Source organism: Carlito syrichta, unplaced genomic scaffold (genome assembly GCF_000164805.1).
Source record: "Carlito syrichta isolate Samal-C Ts95f unplaced genomic scaffold, Tarsius_syrichta-2.0.1 Scaffold311995, whole genome shotgun sequence".
NCBI lineage: Eukaryota > Metazoa > Chordata > Mammalia > Primates > Tarsiidae > Carlito > Carlito syrichta.
In genome coordinates, this window is record NW_007256091.1 from 402,191 (window position 1) to 413,592 (window position 11,402).

Here is an 11,402-nt window from a genome sequence, read left to right on the forward strand (position 1 = left end):
AATCCACTCATCTCAGCCTCCCAAAGCGTGGGATTACAGGCTGAGCCATCGAGCCCGGCTGATGTTACTCATTTTTAACCACCCAAATATCACCCCGACCTACCCAAGCTTTGGTCTTGAATCATTGAAAAGGTATTTCATGAATTTTGAATTTGTAGCATAAAAAATAGTTGGCTAAAAAAGGAAGTAATAAGCCATTTCCAAAGTGAAATTCTGCTTGTAAAGAAGATCAAAAAAGGGAACAATGAAAACAAATTTCCATTAAGGTCAGCTTTCCATAAGCTCAAAAAGAGATGGATTATTATGGAGAAAATTAGGGGCAGCAGCCTTCAATGTAAGGTGATCTGAGACTTTATACATATCATCATCCCTTGCTAAGTCTTAGGGCCAGGAGTCCATCTGCCTTATCTCACTTCCTTGGGAACCTTGGATATGGTTGACCCTTTCACCTCAAACCTTCATATACTTACAGCTGCGATTCACTTTTTTTTCTTATAACTTGTACGCTTGCATTCTGATTCACACTGGAAAAGAAACACAAGCTATGGAATAGCAACTGTGGCAAGAATAAAGGTTTCTGATGGGAAAAAATCAGATTGTCATTTTGTTTCTACAGATCATTTGCTACAGAGGCGCTTCCTTTTTTCTGACTCCAGTGTTCTCATCTGCTAGGTGGTGATTCCAGTTACTATGGGCACTCTGGATGATTTATATACACAATCTCCTTAATCCTCACAGTAACCTCATACGGTGGGTTTTTGATGTGTCACCTTGGCCAGGATCCCACTGAACCTATGTTACCCAGAATTCTCTCTCTCATGTGTTCTGGTTAGGGCAGGCTACCAGTATTAGTCTCTCTCTCCTAAGAGCTGGGAGGTTCAGGGAGGCAGTAGCTATTTTGTAGCACATGCACCTTCTCTCAGTTATTCAAATAACTGTGAAGAGATTTTGCAGATGTAATTGAAGTTTCCAATCAATTTGACTTTATGTTAATCAAAGGGGGAGATTATCCTGGGTAGGTCTGACGTAATTGTTTGGAAAACCTTTAAGTAAAGAGAGTGCAGGCCTTCTTCCTTGAGCTCAACTATCCCCAACAGTCACTGGATCTATACTTGCCTCCTTTCCCTCTCTAGCTGTCTTACCTGAGCTTGCAGGTAGATACCAAACTTCAGCTCCTGCCCATGGGGTTCCAGTTGCTCATTACCTTCCTGAAGGCTGCCCTCAAGTTTTTGGACTTACTCAGCTACCCTCCATGATGATGTGAGCCAGCTCCTACTATAAATCCTTTTATACTGAGCCCTGGCTGCTATACCCCATCAGGTACATAACATTTTCAACACTATTATGAATATAATGGAACTTGCAGAGTAAACTATATTACTTTGTATATTGCAGTTATTAAACTTCAGAGTTTGGGACTTGAAACATCAGGCAACGCTGTCTAGGATCATAGTGGCTAACAAATTGTCTTGAAAATATCTTAGAAGATCAAATAAGAAAACAGACAAGGTCCCTGAAGGCAGGCATTGCATCTATCTTTTTTTCCTCCTGTAACCTCATTTCTTGGGAGTCTGACATGTCATGGCATGTATTGTTGAATGAATGAATAAATGAAAAGTGCAAAGTGCTAATCACATGTAGGTGTTATTACAGACAATGATATTTCCGTTTGCTTGGGATCTTGTAAAATCCACACTTAGTTAAAGCACTTATTGCATTCTTGGGAGAAAAAGCCCACTTCTCCTTTTTTTTTTAGCTCAGTAATTTGGTTGGAAAACCAAGGTTCACAATTTTGTCTCAGCTTAACCACTTGCTTTTTTTTCTTGGCCAATCAATTTAAGAACACTGACTCAAGTTCCAAGCATAAAAATAGCAAACCCAACAGCACACTCTTTGTATGTCACAAGAATGTCATGTAGGATGATTAGATAATATCTGAATGCCTGGGATGCTTACCACCAGTTTTGAGTAGACATGGTGGGCAGGGCCCTGTACTTGACACTGAGATAAATCAAAAGAGACTGTGGTTCCTGCACTTGAGGAATTCACAGTCGGGGGAGATAGGACAGTGTACTTGAAAGGAGCAGAGAAGTCAGACCAGAGCCAAGTGCATATTCTTTTTGTGTCAATGTAAACCTTTAATGGAGCAAATGGGTTTCAGATATTAAAATAGCAAATTTTCTTCTATGAAGATAGAGATTGTGCTTTTTAAATTTATCTGTGTATCTCCGGCAACTAGGGCAATACCTGACAGATAAATGTTCAATAAAATGATAAAGTTTTTGATTAGCTTTCCTAAGCAGAAAAGAACACAGTTTATCAGAAAGAAGGGGAGCAAACAACCTAGACATAGCGTGAAGTGCAAAATACCACTAGGTCCTCAGGCGTCCTTGAACTCGAGTGCTAACATTTTTCCGTCATACAGTATTGGATTTATCAGGCAGTGTTCGAAGTCATATTCTGATTCTGAAATATATCGCTTCCTAAAGAAAGAGAATTCTAGCCTTGGGCTGTGACATTCAAGCTATTTTACCAAAGAGGTTTCCCTGAAGTGTAACATGAATTTCGCTTATAGCTCTAAAGAACAGATACAATGGTAAGGCTTACTTCAGGGATTCTTTCAGAGATACCTTTTTTTCCAACTTGATTGTTTCTCACAAGGCCATAATTACCTGAGAAGCTTCCAAACCCTTCTGAGGGACTTTAAGATCATTGGGGATTTGAAAACAGCCCTAATGGCAGTGATAGGAATGAGGCACTAGGGTGCTCTGGGTAGAGAATTTCTGTGCAAGGTTGTTTCATTGCTTTCTTCCAAATTAAATATTCCTCCGTGGTCTCCAGGTCCAGGCCTAGGCCCTTATTTCTGCATGAAAACGGATGAGAGCCCAGCAGAGGAAGGGTGCTGCTTGTTGGGGCAGAGCACTTTGGGATTTTTATTTCATTTTATTTTGACAGCCAGATCCATCTTACAACCTTCCTGTTCTTTGTTTTCATTTCCAGTCTTAGGGCATTAATTAAAGACTCCCTCTCACCTGACTCACAGAGATTCTGTCTGAAAGTTCAGGGCTGTCAGCAGAAATGTGTCATCATGCAGCACCAGCATGATCCAAGGAAAATACCAATAAGCACATTAAACAAAAGAGGAGTTAAGAGGCAATAAGACAAATTTCCTAGATATGTGTCATTTCACTGCAAATCCACTTTAATATCTTTCAGGTTACACTTGACTTGTGCATATAAAGCATGTGGAAACAAGGACTGAAGCCTAATAATTCACAGAACAAGAATGAAAGATGACAACGTTTTCAAGATTGAAAACGAAAAAGAAATCAATTGCTTGTTCTATTGGGTTAAGAGAATAAATTGGATTGCCAAAACTTTAATTTAACCAGGAAGACACAGCTTTTGTTAAGAAAAGAAATGACTTTGTTTATCAATTATCTGTGAAGAATCAAAGAATAAAACACAGGGTAAGATGGACGCACTTAGAGTCCAAGCTTATAGACTGAAAGGAAGCATTGGGTAGTTTCAAGCAAGCTATTTAACCTTTCTATGACTCAAATTATCTGTACTTTAAAATGGCAAACCTATTATCATCATCAAAAGCATTTACTAAGTGTCTAACTTTGCATGGTGCTGGGATGTGAAAAAGGAAAAAATGAAAAGAAACTTCTAGAATACATTAAAAGAGATAAAAGCTTGACTGAAGTCAGTACATTATAAAAGGTCATACATTAATAAAAAAAATCTCATTTTATTTATGTTGTCCAAGCATTAGTAAAAGTTCTTTTCTGTAATACAATTAGATTTCTGTGTTAGATTTAAATACTGAAAGGTATATATGTATAGGTGTGTATATGTATAACCTATCATCTATCTATCCGTGAACATTTTCACTGACTCTTAATTATTTAATCAAAATGTCAAGGGGCTAATTGGGAAAAAAAAATAAAAGATTCTCCAGGTACTTTCTGCATACCAATAGCTATGGACATTTCAGGTTTGCTGCTTTATTTAATCCCCAAGATGACTTTATAAATGAGACTTTATTAACTGTCTTTATAGTCAAGGAACTAAAGTGAAGAGAGAGTACATGGCATAGCCAAATTATTTGTGGTACAGGTGTTTCAAACAAGGTGCGGTTGATTCCATAGCCTGAACTCCTTTTATTACCCCATTTCCCACGTTCTGGAAAAGATGGGATTCCACAGTGTTATCAATAACCAAAAAGCAGGTGATTGGTGACTAAGGACGTCGCTGTGAGTGGAGCTTGCTGAGCTCACTCTCCTGCTGGTGGACCTGAGGGAGGACTGACCACTAGGATACCCAGATCGTGGCAGAAGTTTACCCTCAGTTTGACACTTCATTATTTGTGCCTGAGTGAGAATAGAATTGGAAAGACTGTACCTTCCAAAGTGAACTGAGGAAGCAAATTTAGATCATCATCTGACAAAAACATCCTTTTGTAAAGAATATGGTTTTCGTGGACGCAGGACTACGTTTTTCTGCTTTCCTGTCTGCATTGATGAAAATACCTTCATAAAAACACATCCTTCAGGCTTATGTCAGGCACCCCAAGAGACTTACCTTGTTTCTTGCTGTAGTGATGTGCTGTCCCCAGAGGAGAGAACAAATGTTTTTGAGGTATTGGAGAAAGTTGGCTGTGACAGGTGAGCTACAAGCAAAAATGTTCAGAACTATGTTTATGTTTCCTGTAGCCCTGCTCTTCTTCCCTGTCCCCTCCCAAGTCAGACTTCACCTGGGCAAAGAATATGTGGCCTCAGATAGAGAAGCCACTAATATGTATAGAGAACCTGATTTCAGTAAACCAAAGCGTAAAGCCTGGTTTTGGGACTTTGAGCAAGTTACTTTATAACTCTGAATCTCGATTTACGTAAGTGGGTCTTTAAAGTGGATCTTGGAAAGATATGAATAAAATAGCATGTGTTAAGCACTTTGCATGATACTGTCATGGTAAATACTTTGTAGATGCTAGTTTCCCTTCTCTTGGTAGGTTCATCTAAAACTTCTTCTCCTCAAAAGGTAGGTGATTTGGATATAGGCTACTTAATGCAAACATTTCAGAGTAATGTGTAAACTCAAGGTGAGCAGACACCAGGCAAACCGATACAATTTTTTGTAAAGAAGTAAATTGTAGCTGTCAGTCAATTGAGGAGGAAAGAGGGGAATGAAGAGAGGCTTTTCAGCATATGTGAGAATGTTCCACAGAAGGTCAGATGAAATATAGACTGATTAGAGTGCATTCAGAGCATGGGGCGCCACGGGGGGGGGGTACTTCCCAGCACAAGTTCACAAGAGTGGTAGGACAAAAGCAAGATCCCAACAAGGCAGAAAACAAATTCCAGAATTTAAGGAAATGAGAATGGTGATGGTGAAGAGAGGAGCAACGAGAGGTTCATGTTCCCTCGAAGACATCCAAGGATGGGATTCTGGAAACTCAGACGAAAACATCCTTATTTTCACTAATCTTCCATTTAATAATGAAACTTAGATAGTAAGCTGCATAGTATTAGCAGAAGCCTTGACATAGTAAGCTACAGAAACAACAGATATTTTTGTATCACCTTAAGTTATTGCTGGTATTGTAAAGTGCTGTTTATACTTATCATGGCTACAAAATTATGGTTGTTTCTAAACCTGACTCAAGATTTGTTAATTGGCGAATTAATGAAGGAGCACATATATTGCTTTGTCATTCATTGTTAATCATATTTTGATAACTGTACCAATATAACTGGATTATTTGGCAATTCAATTTTATTTATTTACAAACATTGTTCCAAGAGAGCATCCTTAAGCATCACCAGATGTCAAAGTGCCCACAGTCCAAAAAAGTTTAACATCTGAGAGGGATGTAAAATGATAGATATTAGATCTTATTATAGTCTATGGGGATTAAGTCTGGAGAGAGAAAATAAAAACATGAAGCTCTAGGTTAGAGGAGGAGATTTTTAAAAGAAGGGCTAAGGGAGATATTTCACTGACATTGAAGGAAAAGAGATAACTCTTCCTATGAGTCTGAAAAGAAGAGATAAGATTGGTTACAGATGTAGGTTCATCTTTTAGCAGAAGGTGTAGGAGACTGAGAGAGGTTCTGCTTGGTGATTTCAGATTTTCTCCATGTGGTAGAAGGTAGATTTTCAATGGGGGAGGGGGAAGGAGATTAGGGTAAAGGCACACAAATCATAAACACTTAGAGTAGTTATTGAAAAGTCTAGGGGAAGGTGCTGACCTGGGACAAATTAGACTTTGCCAGTACAGTCCTGGGATTGTCTTTGGGCTCAGTGGTTGTAAGTAGCATGGAACACCATCGAGCTCCAGCTCAGAGAGATTCCTCTGTCCCATGGTTAGTGCAATCTTCAATGCACTAGTTCATATCACCTGATGCCTACCCTCCTCCCAGACCCCCAGCTCTCCTGGTACTTGGATCAATCTCCTTCCTTCCCAGCTTCTTCAAGGGCATTTGTTAACCCCATTGAGCAGAACCCCTGCCAATCCATGGGTGGTGCTGTTTTTGTTCAGACTCTGCTATGTTTCTTAAGCAGCATGAAGAATGCACCACTTTCTACTTAGCTCTAGATATCCAAGTACATGGAAATGAAATCTCTTTTCCCTTGTTGGTTAAGTTATTGAGACTTTGTTGGGGGGGGGAAGTATCAGGGACATAATAGACAGGGCTGTACCAGAATGTTCCCCTCCTCATTCTTCTCAGGTTTCCTGAATGCTTCTCCCTAGTGGTCATCTGGAGCCATCGTTACCCCTGCTTGGCAGCGTTCTGACTGGGGAGGGGTAGTATAGGGAAAGGGGACTGGCTGAGTGCTGTCTTTATTCTTATCCTAAGGCTCTAGAGAAAATTAGAAAATTTGGCCCCCAAACAAAGATTCAGGACTCCACTTGATTCTAGTTATTTGGCCTTATCATCTCTGCAAGGTTCCCAACTTCTGATCAAGAATCTCTATTTGATTTATTTCTCCCTCTTCTGAAGTGTCCTGCTTTCATCAGACTCTCAATTACTATTTGTTTAATGAGTAGATATGGGGCAATACAGCAAAGATTATATGACATGAATTTGTGTGTGCACACATGAGAAATTTAAAACACTGCCCAATGTGACCCACGTAGAAATTTAAACTGAAAATTATAACTGAATGAAAGTTTTTCCATGATGTTATTCAGTTTGTCTATGTTGGAAAAAAATGTTAAATCAATGAATTCTTAACCAACATTATATAAAAATATATTATGACTTGCCATTTATTCTCTTAATAAAAGGACTACAGATCAAAACTGTGTGCCTAATTAGGTTTAAAGAAAACAACAACAACAAAACAAAACAGAGAAAAGTGTCATATGTGGGTTTGCCATTAAAAATCTTTACTAGTACATTAAATGAAGACAGCACTTTAAAGAACATGGGTATATATATATATATCTCCTTAAAGATGAGGACTAACATTCAAGAGATTTGATTTCTAAGATCTAAAAATGTTGACTTCAGCCGGGCTAGGTGGCTCAGCCTGTAATCCCGCGTCTTGGGAGGCTGAGGTAAGTGGATTGCCTGAGCCTGTGAGTTCGAGACCCACCTGGGCAACTTGGCGAGACCTCATCTCTACAATAAATCAAAAATCAGCCGGGTGTGGTAGCACGCACCTGTTGTTCCAGTGACTTGGAAGACTGAGGTGAAAGGATTGCTGGAGCCCAGCAGGTTAAGGCTGTGGTGGCCGGGAGCGGCCACTGCACTCCAGTCTGGGCAACAGAGACTCCAACTAAAAAAAAATAAAAATAAAAATGTTGACTTCTAGATAATGCATTGGATTATATGGAGGACAGCAGAGAGAAGGCTGTATATCTTTTTTTCCCCTTTTCCCCTCCCCCACAAATGCAACAGTCCCCTGGCTCTTTCACAGAGGGTCACAGTTCATGAGGAGTCTAAGTCCCATGTAGTTTCTGCAGCTTCGAAATTTCAGAGTGAGTCACTGACAAGCCTCAGAGGGTTAGTTCTATTTTGCTCTGTAGTTTATTTCTTTTTCTTTTCTTTTTTCTCTCCCACACTCTCCCTATTTCTTAGGCATAAATCCAGGTGAGATCAATTCCTGAGATGCTGAATTTCCTTTAAATTGCATAAACCTGGTCCCCATATCCAATACTATCTTGAATCAATACAAATCCTTGACACTCTGCATTACTTCCCACTTCTGAAACTGTTTCCAATTCATAACACAACACACACACACACACACACACACACACACACACACACACACACACAGAAAACACAAAGTAGAAAAACCCTGCAATTTAGGCCAGACTAGAAGTAGTTCTGCCTTATCAGAGTTCAGGTTAAAAGTTCACAGTGAGTTATTCAGGGATAGATTTCAGGGAGGTGAGATGAGCTGTCACCACTACCACCTCATGACAACCTGTGAACTCTGAGCGAACACAGAGTGAAGTCCTTGTCAAATTCTTGTCTTCTCTCTTTGGCTATCCTCACGTACTGTTCTCAGAGGTAATTTAAGACACTCAAGATTTGTGAGCCTGACTGAATAAAGTAAATATGGAAGCGCCTGCTCTCCGCCTCTCAGGAAGCTTTTCAGGCATCCAAAGTTCTCCCTGTGAATCAAATCTGCACACAAATCTGACCACACCTTCTATCAGGTCCTACAGACAAGATGGTCAAAATGAACCCGTAAAGCTGATTCCTATGAACAGCAAAGGACCTGTGGAAAACAGATGTTCTTCCCAGAACATACGCAGGGCGTTTTAACACAATGTTACAGTAATAAAGAGGAAAGATAGAGCCCTTCCCCATTCTCAATCAGTTATGCCTGATTTTCCACAAGTGAATTCTTCACTGATGGTTTCTGAGTTTACCCTAGTGAAGCGCTGTCCATCAGCACTTTATGCCACACTGGAAATGCCTTTAAGCTTTGCTATCCAGTCCAGTGGGTGCTAGCTTCATGTGGCACTGAGCATTTGAAACCTGACTAGTGCGACTTAGGAAATAAATTTTAAATTTGATTTATCTTTATTTTATTTAAATTTAAATAGATATTTTGGACACTGTGATTTTAAGGTTTAGATGTCATTTAGGCTCACGGTTGCTTAACACACAGAAGCAACAGGCAGATTATGTTGAAAACACTAACACAATATCATGCTTATAATTCTTGTTCAAACACTCCCCTCTTTTATTTACAAGACTAAATTGGCTTCCAATTTAAGGTGTAGAACTAAAGGATGGTTTTACCATCCCTCCTTCTCTTACCCCATGCATTTTTTTCCCCTTCTACTCCAAACCCACTGCAAACATAATATAGATTTAGCAATGGGAATAGACTTATGATAGCAGGATCACAGAAGGGAAAACAGCAACAAACACATGAGGAATTGCAAATATCTTTGAATTTTGAAAACACACTGGTAAATGAAAGAGGAAACTGTGACCGGCCAAGAGCGGGGCAGTAGTAGAAGTTAAAGGTAATTTCCCCAGAAAACTCCTGAGAAGAGAAGCTCTAAACTTGGGATGACTAGTTATGAAAGATGGGAGGGGAGTAAAATGAATGAAAAATAAAAAGTTAATTCAAGCTGCATCTTATGAACACTTTCCCTGAGTAGAAACTTAACCAATTTCCTTTACCACAGAACAGAGAGAAAGGCAATTCAGGATTCATTTTTGGATAAAACCCAGAGGGTTTTTATGCAAGCTCTCCCTCCAAATTGAATACACTTCTTGAGAAGAAGAAGGATGCTGTTGTAAGGTAGGCATCCAAGCACCTTTGCTGAACTAGCTCTAGAAGACCCCAGAACATAACCTGCTATCTGTCAGTTTATTCTGCAAGCCCACCCCACACAAACAGAGTCCCCAGACTGGCTTCCATTCAAGGATAAGCCCAGCAAGAAAGCAGACAGAGATTCATAAGGGAGGAAATGAAAATTGACAATTACTACCAGTTGATATCTGCCAATATGAAAAAGAAAGACCGACAAAAAGTACAACAAACTCAGGAGGAAGTCAAGAAAATGTAGAGATGAATCAAAGTTCTAAAAATATGATTGCTATTTTTACTTTATAAACCCTTTCATTATAATCTTCAAAGAAATCAAAGAAATGTCAAATCTAAAAAACAAGTACTGGATGCTATAAAATATAAACAATCAAGGATACAAAAGATCTCATGAAAATTAAAAATATGATTGCTAAGAAAAAAGTAAATGTTTATAAACAGGAAGGTTAGTGGCTGTGGTTGAGTAAAATATCTAGAAAATAAATCAAACAGTTCAGAAAACACATAGTATTAAGGAACTATCAAAAGCGTACAGAAAAAGTATAAAAAGACTAATGTATGATAAATAGGAGTTACAGAAAGAAAGAACAGAAAAAAACCGTGAGAAGAAAATTAAAGAAATACAAAATATTTCATGGAGCTAAATTGTGGTCCAAGTTTCTAAGTTAATATTATAAAAGAATACTGGAAGAATGAAGGAAACAAAAAATGACATGAGAATGACATGGTCCACATAGGCTGCAAAGTAAAATGCGGCATGAATTTAGTAACTGATGGATCGTCAGTAGAGAGAAGTCATTGACTTATAAGCTGGGAGCACTCACTTCTCAATTATTTATGTGTTATGACCTCTGACTCAGAGGATGGGGGCATGTTGACCTCTGTCTAGCATGGCTCCTCAGAGAGTAATATGTACTAGAAAATGTAAATACATGTTACTGATTTTGAAGTTTAGTGCTTAATCTGCAGGCAGAGCTCACAAATTAACTATGATTTCAAGACATAATATAAATATTATTAATCTTGATAATGTAAAAGCTTGTGGTTAACTGAAGATGGGAGTGGAGATTGGGGAGCTGGAAGCAAAAGCTGTCAATTATATTGTATTCGTAGGCTAAATTCTCAAGCAATAATGTTCACCACTGGTGAGACAGTAAATTATTTTATTTTTAAATAAATTTACTAGAGATATCATATCTTAACATAGCTTTAAAAAACTGGAGTGAGATGAAGGAAAGATGATTGTAAAGTGTTATCTGTGAGCTAAATTCACAAATTCTATGCTTGGAGTCAGTAGGTAATACCTAAGTGAAAATAGTGGCGTACTATTTACATTTATGGAGATAATAGCAGGAAAAATACAAAAACTATTCAAAAATGACTCACGAATGAAGTAGAGCAAGAAGGTGTAAAATGAAGTGAGTTAATAAAGTGCTGCTGTTTCTTATAGGCTCTTCTATTGGTTTTTCTAACCATGGATATATGTTTCTTTTATTAAAATAAGAAAATAATATGGACACATTCAACTTTTAGAGAAACAAAATCGGTGAATACATTTTAACAATCTGAAGAAATGGTGTGGCTCTACTGAAAAAA